General features: G+C 36.5%; 1 long non-coding RNA gene across 2 annotated transcripts; it reads left to right on the top strand.

Annotated features, from left to right (window-relative positions):
* The first annotated feature begins 240 nt into the window (after positions 1–240).
* On the top strand, positions 241–9,144 carry LOC126911299 (uncharacterized). 2 transcript variants are annotated; one of them, XR_007705816.1, is made up of 4 exons: positions 241–618; positions 659–684; positions 767–1,004; positions 8,402–9,144. It is a non-coding gene; the product is annotated as an uncharacterized LOC126911299 (long non-coding RNA). The 2 variants fall into 2 exon arrangements; XR_007705815.1 differs by lacking the exon at positions 659–684 and having other exon boundaries at positions 241–628; positions 722–1,004.
* Positions 9,145–16,854: the final 7,710 nt, after the last annotated feature.

Genomic DNA, 16,854 nt, shown 5'->3' with positions numbered 1-16,854 from the left:
CGGAAATAAGTTACAGATATTTCACGGATAGCAATTATTGTTCTCGTGGGTAATCACAGCGGTCATAGCTCAAATAACGATCTCAATATAATAACAAACAGACTGTTATATAAGCAGAAAACTGTTATATTTATATAAGCCTGTTATAAAAATATATAAATGTGTTAATATTATTCGTTATCTGAATTAACACATTGTAACAAAAGAAGTTTTGTTGGTAGTAGAAAATTAAACTAATCGCCACTGTAACGTTAGTGGTTACAGTGGGTAGATAGAAAATTAAAATGAAAAAAATATTTTAGTTATAGATTTTATATTCAGGTTAGGTAGGTAGGTAGGTAGTTGTCGGTTGAGCCGGGAGTGAGTCCGAATATCGAGCGTAACGAATTCTAGTTCGCCGTTAGAACACCACTATCCTGTCAGTAGCCGGTAGAGAGGGTAGGTCGCTCGCAGCTCCGCAGTAGTCCAGCCGTCGGTGATGCAGGGTAGGCCCGCTGTCTTCGACGTGAAGGTCGCGAAGGTCACGAGGTCCAGCAGACTCGGATAGTAGTGAAGATGGAAGGTAGTCGGTTGAGTGGGTAGATGTAGGTAGATGCAGAAACCGGAGCTTGTAGGTAGGTGTTGAAAGGTAGCTGATGGAAGCGGAGATTGTAGGTAGGTGCTTGAACCGTAGATTGTAGGTAGGTGCTGGAATCCGTAGATTGTAGGTAGATGCTGGAAGGTAGCTGCTGGAAGGTAGCTGATGGAAACCGGAGCTTGTAGGTAGGTGTTGAAAGGTAGCTGCTGGAAGGTAGCTGATGGAACCCTGGAATTCGGTAATTGTCCGTCTTAGAAGGTGTCCGAATCCTTGCCTTGACTGCAACATCCCGATCCCACTAACACGGTCTACCAAAAGGGAAGCAGCGTTCCAGCATTAAGCAGCTATCGAGATGAGGCAGTCCAGGCAGCGTGGTACAATAGCAAAAGAAGTTACTTTGATGATTTGCAGAATTAATTAAATTGAAGTTACAAAAATTAAAAGTATTAAAATAATTAAAACATGTAGGTAGATACATATTATACTACGGGTAGAATTAAAATATTATTAGAACAAAGAGAATGTATGACCTAAGTCAACCGTCAATTTAGATTAACGGGATATTTAGATATTTAGATGACAATATAGCAATTAGGTACTATATTAGCCCTTTAAACACATAACACAACACAAAACATTACTAAATTACTTTTAAACATAAACTACTGGTATAAAACATTATTAGACACATCTATGAACAAAGAACAATGGAAAATAGCAAATCATGCAACGATTAGGTAGCTAATAAGCAGTAAGGATTTGTTTTGCAACACTCACCCGATCTGGGGTTAACACTGAATTTAATAGTAATAAGCACTTGGTAGAAATTGAGGTACGGATAATTGTTTGATTTTATAATTTAAATTAATTAAAATAATTGTAATTCGCGACACTGTTGCGGTAGGTGACTTTCTTCTGTCGCGGTTGCGTGGTAGTTCGGGATGATTCTAGTCGGTTGCCTAATATAGCTTCTCGCCGGCGCCAGGGAATACTAAGTACTAGCGCGGCGAGTCGCAGTCTAGGTGGAGGGGATCGTGCCGAACCGGCTACCGTGGCGCGGTAAGTAGCTATCGCAGCGCGCGGCGCGCGGGTATTCAGGTATTTTTTGTAATGATTAGTTTTTTCTCTCTGTTTAGGTAGGGTAGGTGTGAAATTTATTATTTCTTTGTTCAGAAAATTGTTCAAAATAACGTGCAACGTTACAGTACCCCCCTTTTTAGCGTAGGATTTTCCCTAGAGAAAATCCGCTGCCTTCGCTCTTGCTAACAACTGACCTGAGTTACTCTTTCATTCATCTTCATTCATAATCCAATCATCCCTCACTTTTCATTATTCCTAACATTAACTAGCCGACATCACATTTGACATCTGTGCGTCAGCGTCCTTTCGACCTGAGTATTCTGCTTGTAGTGCACAGAACACTCACTCAGTTCAGTTATGGCTGATAGAAGAAGAAGATTAAGCTGAATTAGAGCGATTACTAGCTACACATGACTACTAATTGATAGATTGAAGATTAGAAAAGATAAATAAATAAGTTATGTTTGTGATTAAGGCTTATTTATAGAGTAATCAACCGCTCTTGCAAAGGCTTATTTAAGGAGTTGCACCGCTCCGTAGAATACCAAAGGTGTAGGGCCTTTAGCATACATAACCGTAGGGATCTATGGGGTAGAACCATGATCAAGTTTTATTTATGACCATCGGTGTAGGGCCGATAGTCATAGTATATTTAATATGATAGTATACAATGAATGGGGTAGGCCATCATCATATAATCTATTGGGGTAGACCAATAGATGTAGAATAGGGAGGGAATAGTCATGTGTAGTAGTAGTGAGTGGGTATAGAATTTAGTGTATATGTAGGTAGTTTTAGTTAACTTTAAAATTTAATTTAAAAATGTGTATATTTAGCTATATCCACGTAGTTTTAGTTATAAAAAGTTTAGTATTTAGTAGCTAGTTTGGTAGTTTAGAAAGATTTCGGTAGTTTACAAATATTTAGTTGATAGTTTAAAATATTTAGTTTACTTTAGTTTTATTTACATAGCTGTAGCTACTAATAAAAATTGATGATAAATTTGTTTAAGTTATTCTTTATAGTTAATTTGTTTAAAATCCTTTATGTGCCATTCTCCGATTGATTTTCCAGACATATCTGCCAATTCATAGACTAGAGGAGACCTTTTACCAATAATTCTACATTTGATAAATTTAGGAGCTAATTTTTTATTAAAATATTTGTCTTTGTCACTTTGATAGAAGGTTCGTTTCCATACAATATCACCTATGTTATATTCACTAGGTTTCCTGCGCAGATTGTAAGACTGACAGTTCCTAGCATGGGCCTGTAGGAGAGCTGCTTGTACTTTGTTGAAAATTGTAGCCAGATAACCTAGATTTTCAGCGTATGCATCGCGTGGTTCGAAGATAATATCGCTATCCAATTTACAATCATTGTAATGAGTGCCACAACTGACTAGTTCACGGCCATAAACTAGAAATGAAGGCGTGAAACCAGTCACCTCATTCACCGAGCTGTTAATAGCAAATTGGATTTTTGGAATGAGTAAATCCCAAACCCGATGATCGTTGTTTATAAAAGTTGATACTGCAGTCATTACGGTTTTGTTATATCTTTCAACTGTATTAATATGAGGTGAATATTTAGGTGTAAAATGTAAATTCGGTATTTTATATTTGTCTATCAAGTTTTTGAGTGTAGCACTAACAAATTGTTTACCATTGTCGAGAATGATAGTAGATGGAATACCGTGTACCAAAAATACGTTCTCCTCTAAGATTTTAGAAATAATGTCAGCAGTAGCCCTTTTAATAGGGAAAAGTAAACAATATTTGGAGAAACAGCAGGTCACGACGAATATATAACTATTTTGTTTCCTTGTTGGTGGCAAAGGTCCAACAAGATCGATGCTAAGCATTTGAAAGGGTCTATAACAAGATTTAGGTCTACCCATGTGTCCCAGCGTTGCGTGATTTTGGTGTTTATGTGCTATACACGTGTCGCAGGAGTTCACCACTTTAACTACGTCGGAATACATACCAGGCCAGTAGTATTTTAGTGCAATGCGTTTAAAGGTTTTAAATATGCCTAGGTGACCACTAGTAGGTTCAGCATGGTTTTGAATGATAATATCCGTCCTATATTCAAGTGGTACCACTTCTTTCCATTCGAATTCTCTAGTAAGTGGATTAAGACATTTTTTGTAACGGAAAAGTTTATTATTAGAAATTTGAAAATCGAGAAAAGAAGTCGGGGAATTTAAACAGCCATTATATATATTAAGGTACCAAGAATCTGATGTCTTGGGTATAATATTATCAGTAGTATGATTATTTAAAAAACCATCGATAGCAGATACGGGAGTTGAACGAGATAGAAAATCAGGTACAACATTTTCTACTCCGCGACGATGTCTAATCTCGAAGTTATATGCAGACAGTCGTACACCCCAGCGAGCTAAACGACCTGTAGGGTTATTCAAATTTAAAAACCATTTTAGGGCAGAATGATCCGTATAAACTACAAACTTCTGGCCATTTTCAACATAGCATCGCCAATGTTCAACTGCTAGTAGAACAGCAAGTGCTTCGCGCTCGGTTGCACTATAGTTGCGTTCTTGATTGGACAAGGACTTGCTCATGTAGGCTATGACACGCTCCTCGCCATTTATGTCCTGTGTCAAGACGGCACCGATTCCGTAGTTACTCGCGTCAGTGTGAATTTGGAAAGGTTTAGTATAATCTGGACACGAAAGTACAGACGCGGACACTAAGCACTCTTTCAATTTAGCAAAAGCAGTATCAGCCTCCTTGGACCATACAAAAGGAGGAGCTTTTTTACTTTGAGAAGTTAGTTTATTCAATGGTGAAGCCAAAGAACTAAAGTTGGGAATAAATCTGCGGTACCAAGAAGCTGCGCCTAAGAACCGTCGGACTTCTTTTCTATTTGTGGGAGTAGGGTAGTTTTTAATAGCGTCTACTTTTTCAGGATCAGCGTGTAGACCGTTAGCATCCACTACGTAGCCTAAATATTTGAGTTTTTCTCTGAAAAATTGACTCTTTTTTAGATTTATTGTTAAATTAGCTAATTTTAATTTATTTAAGACAAGTAAAAGTAAGGATATATGTTGCTCAAAAGTTGACGATACAATAATAATATCATCCACGAAAACAAAAACTCTATGCTCAAATTCTGGTCCATAAAACAGAATATCTACGAGACGCTGTTGAGTAGCTGGAGCATTGGTAAGACCAAAAGGCATAGCCTTAAATTGATAAGTTCCGCGAGTCGGAATATAAAACGCGGTTTTACATCTATCCTCTTCTTTTATCAGTATCTGCCAAAAACTTTTTGATAAATCCAGACTTGTTAAATATTTGGCGTCACGTAAATTATCGAGTATTTCCGAGATGTAGGGTAGATTGTACGCGTCTTTTTTTGTAACGGCGTTTAATTTACGGCTATCTAAACAAAATCTAAGCTCGCCATTTTTTTTAGGTGTAAGTAGTACTGGAGATGACCACGGACTTTCAGCAGGCTCAACTACATCATCCTTCAGCATTTCATCCAGCTGTTCAACTAATATTCGTTGCTTCTCCGGAGACATTCTGTAGTACCTTTGACGAATGGGAGCAGCATTCCCAGTGTCAATGGAATGTGTTATTAAAGAAGTACGACCAAGACCTCGCTCTTCGTATGATATCTCTCGGAACTGAGATATGATATTGTCAGCTGTAGTCTTCTGATTTAACGTTAGATGATCATACGACTGAAGATGATTAGAAGGATCTGACTCTAATTCAGCTAACTGAGCGTCAGATGAATTTAAAAATTTTATAGAATTTAAGTGGGTAGGGAACAAACCGAATTTGCGCCAAAAGTCCATGCCTAGGATTAAATTATTTTTTATTTCTGGTATAATGTGTACGTTTAAATTGTGTGACTGGTTTTCAAATTCAAACGTTAAGGAGACAAAACCCATAGATGAAAGCTTTTGTCCCCCCGCAGCAACAAAAGTTAAGGGTTGGTAGATGTTCCATTGGGTAACAAGAGAACTGAAATTTTTATGAAAATTATTTCCCATTATAGTAACGGCAGAACCTGTATCAAGTAACCCGGTAACAGTTTTACCATTAACCTTAACTGAAACATACGGTCGAGTGTAATCTGTTTGAGTGTCACGGATTGAAGAAACAGTATAACAAGAAAAGAATTTAATAACAGTATCAAGCCAATTTTCCCAATCACTTTTATCAAAATTGGTGATAGTACTGCCTCTGCAACCCACGTGATTTAGTTTTTTGCTACTTGAGCATTACAATTAGGGCAGTCTGGAAACTTCACATCTTTCCTTCCGCATTTAAAGCAGATAGGAAAATGAGGCCTTCTACATGAACCCAGAGAATGTGTTTTAGATCTACATCTAGGACAGTATACGTATTTTCTATTGTTTTCGTTTGAAGGTGTTATTTCATTTACGTGTAATTTGTGATTCTCCTGTTGTGTTAGATTAGAGGTAGTTTTAGATTTATTGTAGTGATTATAGTTATTAGAGTAGTTTTTAGAATAGTTAGGATTAAAATTATGGCTTTGTTGTTTGTAGTTTTTGTAATTATTATTATTAGAATTACTTGTAGTAGCTTGCTTGGTATATGCAAACTCTGGAGCTACAGTATCTGCACTAACTTTAGGTGGTTCGCGAAACTGCTTGAGCCTAGACTGTATATTTTCATAATTCCTACATATATTCTGGAGACTGTCAATATCAGTTATGTTAGCAGAAGATGCAAGAGTACTTGCGTAACAAGGCCTGATATTATGCAATAGTATTTCCAGTTGGTCCTCTTCTGGTAAGGGCTTCCCCAATCTGGAAAACATACCACGCATAATAGCTATATATATAGTTATGTTTTCTAGTTCCCCCTGTGTACGTGCACGTATTTCTGCGAGTAATCTATAGTCGTAATCGTTTTGACTAAAATCCTGTTTCAACAAAACTACTACTTCATCCCAAGTCTCAACTCTGTCCTTGATGCACCGATACCAGTGTAAGGCGTCATCAGTAAAGATCTCGAAAGCAAAGGCAAGAATTTTTTCCTGAGGTATAGATCTGCTCAGAATAAACTCATTAACCTTTTGTATAAATGCCCTAACGCAAGTTTTCCCCGAGAATTTTAGTTTGCCTATCTCAGCATTGAATTTACGCTCGCAAGTAACTGACACGTTGATAGGTTCGCGTACCGGTTCTGATGGGCTAGTACCAACTTGGGTATTTTGTGCGTTTGGCTTAAATGAAGTCAATTCTTTGTACTGCGAGTTAAAGTTCGTATAGCATACTTTATAAATATCCGACACGTCAGCAGTCGCGTAATCAATCCTATTCAGGCGATGATATATGTGATGCAGAAGATTTTCTGTGCGGGTAAACAAGTTTTTATCAAATTTGGATTTAATTGATATTATATTATTGTGAGATTTTAATAACGACTCTTTAACGGCTTTCAAATCTTCGGATGGTTCTAAGTGGGATTCTAAAATATCTTCCGAAGGTAAAATAGAAGACAGTTTTACTATCTGCTTCCGAAGTTCACTGACCGAATCACCACCAGTACCGCCACGAACCGTAACTTCGTAGTCGAGTTCAGCTTTTTGTAGCGATAGAAATTTGATAGGGTAAGACATGATTAAATTTTTTATAGAAAACCGCAGCGAAATGTGTGTTGCAAAACAAAAATCTAAAAGGCACAATACAAATAGGTACACAATTTAAAACACAAAAATTATGCAAAATCAACAGAAATTCAGTCTACCAATGTGTGAAATAAAAATTATTACAATAAAAAAATTGAAGGTAGGTGTAGAAAAATTCACAATTGGTATCCTGTGATTGAGAAATAATCTTAACACTACTGTTAGAAAGCCAACACCACAAAAACCACAAAATGAATAGCTTACCAAAACTCTATACGGCTCGATATTCTACCTAATTGGGCGCCATTGTAACGAAAAGCGTTTTGTAGGTAGATAGAAATTAAATTTAAACGCCACTGTAACGTTAGTGGTTACAGTGGGTAGATAGAAATTAAATGAAAAATAATTTTAGTTAGAATTTTATATTCAGGTTAGGTAGGTAGGTAGGTAGTTGTCGGTTGAGCCGGGAGTGAGTCCGAATATCGAGCGTAACGAATTCTAGTTCGCCGTTAGAACACCACTATCCTGGTCAGTAGCCGGTTGAGAGGGTAGGTCGCTCGCAGCTCCGCAGTAGTCCAGCCGTCGGTGATGCAGGGTAGGCCCGCTGACTTCGACGTGAAGGTCACGGAGGTCACGAGGTCCAGCAGACTCGGATAGTAGTGAAGAAGAGATAGTGGAAGATGGAAGGTAGTCGCTTGAATGGTAGATGTAGGTAGATGCTGAAACCGGAGATTGTAGGTAGGTGCTGAAAGGTAGCTGCTGGAAGCGGAGATGAGGTAGGTGCTTGAACCGTAGATTGTAGGTAGGTGTCCGAGATTGTAGGTAGGTGCTGGAAGGTAGCTGCTGGAAGGTAGCTGATGGAAGGAGCTTGTAGGTAGCTGATGGCTGGAAGGTAGCTGATGGAACCCTGGAATTCGGTAATTGTCCGTCTTAGAAGGTGTCCGAATCCTTGCCTTGACTGCAACATCCCGATCCCACTAACACGGTCTACCAAAAGGGAAGCAGCGTTCCAGCATTAAGCAGCTATCGAGATGAGGCAGTCCAGGCAGCGTGGTACAATAGCAAAAGAAGTTACTTTGATGATTTGCAGAATTAATTAAATTGAAGTTAACAAAAATTAAAAGTATTAAAATAATTAAAACATGTAGGTAGATACATATTATACTACGGGTAGAAATTAAAAATTATTAGAACAAAGAAAAATGTATGACCTAAGTCAACCGTCAATTTAGATTAACGGGATATTTAGATATTTAGATGACAATATAGCAATTAGGTACTATATTAGCCCTTTAAACACATAACAACACAAAACATTACTAAATTACTTTTAAACATAAACTACTGGTATAAAACATTATTAGACACATCTATGAACAAAGAACAATGGAAAATAGCAAATCATGCAGCGATTAGGTAGCTAATAAGCAGTAAGGATTTGTTTTGCAACACTCACCCGATCTGGGGTTAACACTGAATTTAATAGTAATAAGCACTTGGTAGAAATTGAGGTACGGATAATTGTTTGATTTTATAATTTAAATTAATTAAAATAATTGTAATTCGCGACACTGTTGCGGTAGGTGACTTTCTTCTGTCGCGGTTGCGTGGTAGTTCGGGATGATTCTAGTCGGTTGCCTAATATAGCTTCTCGCCGGCGCCAGGGAATACTAAGTACTAGCGCGGCGAGTCGCAGTCTAGGTGGAGGGGATCGTGCCGAACCGGCTACCGTGGCGCGGTAAGTAGCTATCGCAGCGCGCGGCGCGCGGGTATTCAGGTATTTTTTGTAATGATTAGTTTTTTTCTCTCTGTTTAGGTAGGGTAGGTGTGAAATTTATTATTTCTTTGTTCACGAAATATTCAAAATAACGTGCAACGTTACAACATAATTATATCAAATACAAAGATTATATTCTCAATACCTGTTATTTATTAGCAACTTTTTTCATGGAACAGTAAGAGGATAACAGGTATTTTAACAGTTTTTAACCTTAAAGAATGCTTTATTCCTTTCTGTTTAGATAGGGTAGCACTTGTAAAGGAAAGTGTTTCGTACTGCTTTACTGAGGATTTTATCAGGATTTCGGTTTGGTGTTGAGATTTTTTGTTTTAAAATGATAGAAAGTAAGCTTTAATACGATTTGTTTTTAATTATTACTGTTTCACCTTGGACGGATTTATCGTAACTAATTAAAACATTACTGCTATTCACAAAAGTAATAGGCCTATCGCCATATTCTGGGCACATTTCCAGACTTCGTGCTACTACTGTGCTACTACGAAAAACCAAAAAATCCCAGCACTATTAAGCCCGACCTGTGAATTGAACCCAAGACACTTTGCTAGTTTTATGTAAGTATTGTTATCTTATATGCAGTCGCACTTCCAACCACTCGGCCAACGAAGCACTCTGTACTGGAGAAAAATGTATGCTATAAATACACTTGATGTAGTGTTATTTCCATGATTTAATTAGGCTTTAATTAAAGCACTAACATTATATACCATCATTTCTGTAGGCACGCAGAATCTTAAAAAATATAGCACCCTCTACCACTCGTAACCTTAAAACAACACCCTAAGATCTTAGACATAGCCACAGGAAATGCAATGTTTAAGTGTGCTTTTCCACAAGAGATGCACTATGCTACGTTGCTGTGGATGCGTTTGGCTTCCACCAATTATATTCATTGGTACACATAGCTTAGCACTGGTGAAAACGAACTCAGTTAAGCCATTTTTATGTATATGGAAACATGCGTGTTATAGATGGTTTTTCTACTATCGATACAACGCATACTCGAGCTACATACATCATCCTCACACAGCTATATAGCTTAGTATCAGTAGAAACAGTCACACATTTCACGTCGGTTTTCTGAAAGGCCGTGGTATCGCTCCCGTTGAGCTGGCCCATTCGTGCCGAAGCATGGCTCTCCAACACTTAAACTTAAACTTACAGTGTATTTATGTGAAATGTCCCCGGCTGCTGCATCGTTGGCGAACATGTTGAGCGACATGTAGCGCAACATTGTTGCCTAGTGTACACGAAGCTTTAAAGGCTGGGCGTGCGACAAAATAATACCGTTTTGTTTTATTAAAATTATGCCTAACGTGGAAACGCTTTTGAAGGGTTCTCAATGTAAATATGGATGCGAACGTTTATTCTAATTTTTGATTTTATTTTTTCTTTGTTGTCAGGGATAAGTGGTTTTGTTTAGGCAGTCTTGACAGTCAATGCTTAGTCTCCGCGATTAATTCTACCACTTATCATAATATAATGTCTCTAGCCGTTGCCCGCGATTTCATTCACATCCGTTTGGAATTCGAACATTTTCCTTAGACTTGTGATGAATGTGATATCCCAAACTGTAATTAATATCTATGTCAAATTAATTTTGAAACTTTAGGAAGGGTTAGTAGAGAGATTTATATAGGAAATTATGTTTTTGATAATACATTTCAGGTTCAGAACAAACGCTAGTCTATTACTAGAAATAATTTTAATGTTTAACTGCGCGGTTGGCGCAGTGGGCAACTGATTGCCGTGAAACATACAGCGGGTTTCGAGTCCTGCACGGAGCAACTCTTTGTGTAATCTTGGTAGAGGCGGATTCTAACTTTATAAATAACTAATGAAGAAAACAACTAGTCTTCTCTTCTATATTTTATATATCAAACAAAAATCCTTTGGTAAAGAATAACGTAAATCTCGCGATACAACTCATACACTGATGTGTATGACGGAAATGCAATCTTTATATTATCCTGAATTTTGTGAAATATTATGTGATCATAATAATAACAAGAAACATTTTGCAAAAAATACGTCCATTTCTTAAATTAATTTACGTACCGAACAGTCTCCTAATAAATTTTAATAAGATTCATGCGACTCACTGAAATCATTGTCCTTAAATACGATAAGCGAACAGAAATCCTGAATATTGAAATGGAAACGTTGATATTATTCCGTTGGCAGATCCAGAAATTTGCAATCGTAACATTATGCAAATGATTTATTGGGAAATACACAGGAGCAAATGTTGGAGGCAAACGCAAGTGAGGCGGTAATAATAATTATGTTAGCATTTTCATTCAGATTATATAAACAACTAATTTTGATAGGAAATGTTACCAAATTATGTAACCAATTTCGAATCAACACGATGCTGAGATGGAGGCTCTTTTTACATGGCTATTGTCGAAAAAACACTGCTTATTTCTTTCTTTTTCAATAAAATTAAGATTAACTTGATTATCATGGTCTTAATTAACATCTATTTTCCACAAACCAGCAAGAAACAATGCTTGCGTTGTTTCTGTCTTTAGCTGATAACGCACTTGTTACTCCTTTGATATTGCAGTTGACCATAAACGTCGGTAATCACTTACCAACAGGTGACCAAAGTACTATTTTGCCCTTTGTCCTACAAAAATAATCATATAATTTATTCGATTTTATTACGACTTTAACAAATAATTCAATGTTACAGTCCCTTCCATACATAAGCTCCGTATGTTTTCTCATTTCTGTTATAAGCATTTACCTGGGACCTCAAAGAACGTCTACCAAACGGATTTTCATATAATAAATTGCCATGCATTTCATTTTGATTAATTTTGTTTCTTCACTTCCAACCAAAATAACAAATGAATATACGTATGGTGACAGCAGCTTTCACCACACTTAGTGCCTGTTTCACCACCTTCACATAAGTGTCCGATAAACTTATGTGACAGATAGTGCATAAAAATTACTTTCTTAATTCAAAGTTATCTGATACATAGCGGCTATCCAAACATTGTGAAACAAGTCCTTAATCTTCTTGCTACTACATAATATTTCGACAGAGATAGGGCAGCAGACCAAAGCCACTTTTCACACGGAGAAGGTTTGAACACTTATTAGCACGCTTCCTCAATACGGGTTGGCGATTTCAAAGTTATAATCAGAAATTATAAGTCCAGAATTCCTCACGATGTTTTCCTTCGCCGTTTGTCAGTGTCTGTAGTCTTAGAAAATACGTATATATATGTTGGTAGGATTCGAACCGGCACCTTCATGCATGAGGTATCCGGTCGGGACGGGTGTCTTAAACCTCTGGATACCAAGACGCTCTCGGATAAACCTGAACTTTTTAAGCTGCCGTCTACAACTCATCACCAGGCATGGAGCAAACACGTAGTTCAGCATTGGACTATTAGGGGCTGGTGATAAATACCTAAGTCGTACAAAACCTTTTTTATTGATCAAAATCTTCCTTGTAATAGTTTCAGGACTATAATTTTTGTATTTGAAAATATGTAGGTGCTCATTTTCTAAGAATTTTCCAGGCACCTTAATGTCCAATTACGTGAGGTTTACGTGAATATTTTGCACCTTATTAAACTTTCTACTAAACGGATCAAGGTGTAATTGAAGGTTCAAATGGTGTATATTCAGAGTAACGATAATAAAACGATTTGACAGTAGAAATGTTATGAGTCCCATGTAGTGGGAGATAAGCGTGTTGACACAACAATTAAAAGCTTCAGGATATAACTGAAAAAAAAAAACTAAAAATCAAGTTTGCCCAAAAATGCTTTGCCAAATCCGGGAATCGAAATCAAACCCTTGCCTTCAAATTCAATAACCAAAATTTCGCTATGAGGTTGAGTTTTTGGATTTAAACCTTCATGGTTTAGACGTACATCTATACATAATCTAACGCCTGTCTCCCATGGAGGTAGGCAGAGACATTCGAACGCCAATTGTTACGAACCTTACATAACCCTTCCACTTTATCAACAGACATCAGTCTTTACATGCATACTCGTCAGTTAAGGCTAGTTAATAATTTACACAACCCTTAATAAGTACGTTTAGAAGGGAAAAAGTATATTTATCTTCAGCAACAAACAACACAACACACCCTTTTCCTGTGTGCAAAAAACTTGTTCGGTTACTCACACCAGAATGACCTTGGGTACAAAGTATTCCTAACACAAGTGACCTTGACCCTTAAAGAGGTTCAACCGTAAAACGAGCGTCCAATAGGCTTCATAAAGTATTGTAACTTCGTCAACATCCTGTTCACTTCCTACTATAGCTATTAGAATTATTTTTGTTAGGGTACGTTAAGAAATAAAAAGATAATTTTCATCTGCTTTCATTATTGTCCTATCTATTTAATTTAAAAAAAACCTTGCCCCACATTAGGATATTCTCCTGTGTCTTGGGTGTGTTTACAAACACACAAGTTCATATGTTGCAATGGTTGTACACCGGCCACAATTCCAAATCCATGTTATTACATCCATGTTATTGTTAGTAAACACCCTAACTATGCTTACTTATTACTCGGGAATTGAATCCGAGGCTCTTGCTGAGAAGTCACGCCTGTGAACTTGATCAACGAAACATCTAGTTAAGTAAAAGGCTACGAGAAAACCACAATATTTGTAAGTATATAATCGACAATTTAACACCCAAATATGCACAAGTGAAAATACGAACTGCCTATGTTCCGGATTGAAAAGCAGGCGTAGGAATAGAGAGGTTTTTAGTCAGTAAGAGTCTGACACTCCCTCTTCCTTCGTCCAAGCCTGGAGAAGTAATTGAAAGAATTTCCTTACTCAAAAAAAAACACAAATGAAGAATAAACATGGAAGGAAGTATATAAACTCCAATTTCTATACAACGTTGATCGAAGCAATAAAGAATAAAATACCGTAACCGCGTAAAAGAAGATCTAAATTATCCTACTTAGTACGGAACCCATTTTATTTTTTTATCTCCCCTCTATACAAGAGAGAACATGAATTTTGTTTGTTGGCAACATTACTATCATTATGCTTTATCGTAAACATTAAGGCTGGTAACACAGATAAAATAGACTATGATACTGTTTTTGCGTGACCTAGCAATGTTAGAAGTAATTGTTCTAGATTATTTATTTATAGTAATAAGTAGGTAATATCCAGGTATTTTATATATGGGCCCTATTTTATATATGCGTCCTATTTCATACATTTTAAGATATATGTAGGACTAGCTACTTCCGCGCGGTTTCACCCGCTCTGCTAGGCTCCTATTAGTCATAGCGTATTTTTTTATAGCCTTCCTCGATAAATGCACTACCGTAGTTCCGGAGATTAGCGCGTTCAAACAAACAAACAAACTCTTCAGCTTTATAATATTAGTATAGATGAGCGTTTCCTAATGAGATAGAAGATGCTACATACATTAGTTACATCATTTAGTATCCACTCATTGGAGGAACAGTAAATACTTTATTCATATCTTAGAAATACAACCTAAATCTTTACCACTCGACAGTGGCCACAATATTGATTAGACTAATTAAGCAAATATTAGAACTGCATTTCAACTTAATCACACTAATATTATAAACGAGAAAGTTTGTTTGTTTGGATGTTTGACCGTCAATCACGCTGAAACTACTGAACGGATTTTGATGGTATTTGGTATACAGGCAGGGTATAAGTTAACTTGGGTGATAAGATATCTATTTATCCCACGGGAACGCGAGAGAAGCCGCTTGTAGAAGCTAGTTTAAAATAATTATCGTAATCGTAACGTTTTAACATCGCACCCGCCCACATGTTTTCAAAATGGCGCCAGATGAGATTTTCAAATTATTTTAAAACTCGTTACCTTGCGTCAGGCGACATAATAGCTAAGCTTAGATTTTTTACTAACTTAAGCACATAATATTACCTACATACCAACCTATATTCAAACAACTTGATATCTTTGCTTATCCTTACTAGGTACTATAATTGTGAAAGTGTTTTTCGTCGTTTTTCTATCTCGCCACAAGGGAGCTTTGTTATCATCATTTGAAAACAAATTGTCTGGAAAGTAATAGCTTTATTCCCGTCTGTGTGTGTTATTAGCTTTAATTTTGCAATTCAAATATTCAATAATACTTTGTCCATCTCGGAAATCAAACTTTTATTGAGCCTCCTGCCTTAGGCCAGCCGAGAGGGAGTGTCAGACTCATACTGACTAAAAACCATCCCGTTCCTACTCCGGCTTTTCGAGACGGGATCCCGGTAAACCTGCTAGGTAGTCCGCAGCTCCGGATCAGACATCAGTCCTACTGAATCCCATCTGTTCGGAAATCAAACTAGAGTAAAAGATATTTATAGTTTTCGATATCAATACTTAGACTAGAATACAAAAACATAGCTGTACTATAAAAGCCTTAAACCTTAAATACACCATCATTTGCCCAATTACTTCATCACCCAAGAATAAGAGGCACAATCAACAAAATGAACACGTAATAAACACATAACATTTTACGAAATAGCTACTTAAACGGGAGATATAAACTCGAATAATATTCTTATGCCACAATACTTAATCCCAGCACTTGTCATACAAAATAACGAGCCGCGCGGAATGTTCGGCAAAAAGGACATTTTTAATTTACGCCGAAAAATATCTGTCTTGTACATGATAAGCCGATTTACAACGAATACTCTGAACATCATTCCTTTATTTACATTTTTATTATGAAAATTGTTAACAAGACGGTTTCTTGACAATTTTGTTAGATTCGAGTCGGATATCTGTTTTGATATTCTGTATGTTTTTCCGTTTCTTGAGTTTTATATTAGATTGAGGTCGACTATGTTCCAATAAATATGAAATGAAATGAAATGAGATGAGATGAGATGATATGAGATGAGATGAGATGAAATGAGATGAGATGAAATAAAATTACATGGAATGAAATCAAATAAGATGAAATGAAATGAAAAGAGATGAAATGAAATAAAAAGAGATGAAATAAAATTAATTCTGCCAAAAGAGCACTTTTACACGTCATGACGTACTGGATCCAGCATACAGAACAGAAGCAATTTAAATGAAATTACGCATTTTTGAAGCATTTCTTATTGACTATTTGTTACTAGGTACTTGTATCGTCATGTTATTTAGTACATGAGACCAAAAAATATTTAAGAAGGCCTTTGCGGGGCCCTAAAAACATGTATGTAGTCCAATTCTTTTCAATTCAAAGCGCCACAATTCTCGGAAAGTTGATATTAGGTGTCAGAATGTGAGAATAAACTACATAAGTAAACACAATTTTAAATTGAGATCATAAAATGCGAATATGGAATTAATGTTCTTTTTGGGAATCAAAATCAAAATACATTCTTTATTATTACGGTACTTTTTTCGTTGTAGCTCATGTTAACACAAGGTTGACTCCTAAACATAAGATATTAAAGCTTTTCTAACTTAACGTATCGTAAGCAAAAGTACACATATTCAATACTAGAGTCCTATTGATCGTAGCGTTACATATTATAGACTATAAACTTCATTGATAAATGGATTATCCAATGCAAAATAATGATTTAAATAGGACTTCTTCAATAAAGGCACTACTCAACACAAAAATAATATTATAATTATTCAAATTGGATCAGTAGTTCCAGAGATGAGCGGGTCCAAACCAAAACAACCAACTATACAGGTTTATTATTTTATAAGATTATAATACAATATAGTATTATAAGATTAGATAACACCGACT

The sequence above is a fragment of the Spodoptera frugiperda genome, chromosome 12, assembly GCF_023101765.2.
Source record: "Spodoptera frugiperda isolate SF20-4 chromosome 12, AGI-APGP_CSIRO_Sfru_2.0, whole genome shotgun sequence".
NCBI lineage: Eukaryota > Metazoa > Arthropoda > Insecta > Lepidoptera > Noctuidae > Spodoptera > Spodoptera frugiperda.
The sequence above is the reverse complement of the archived record's forward strand: the minus strand, read 5'-3'. Positions and strand labels throughout refer to the sequence as shown.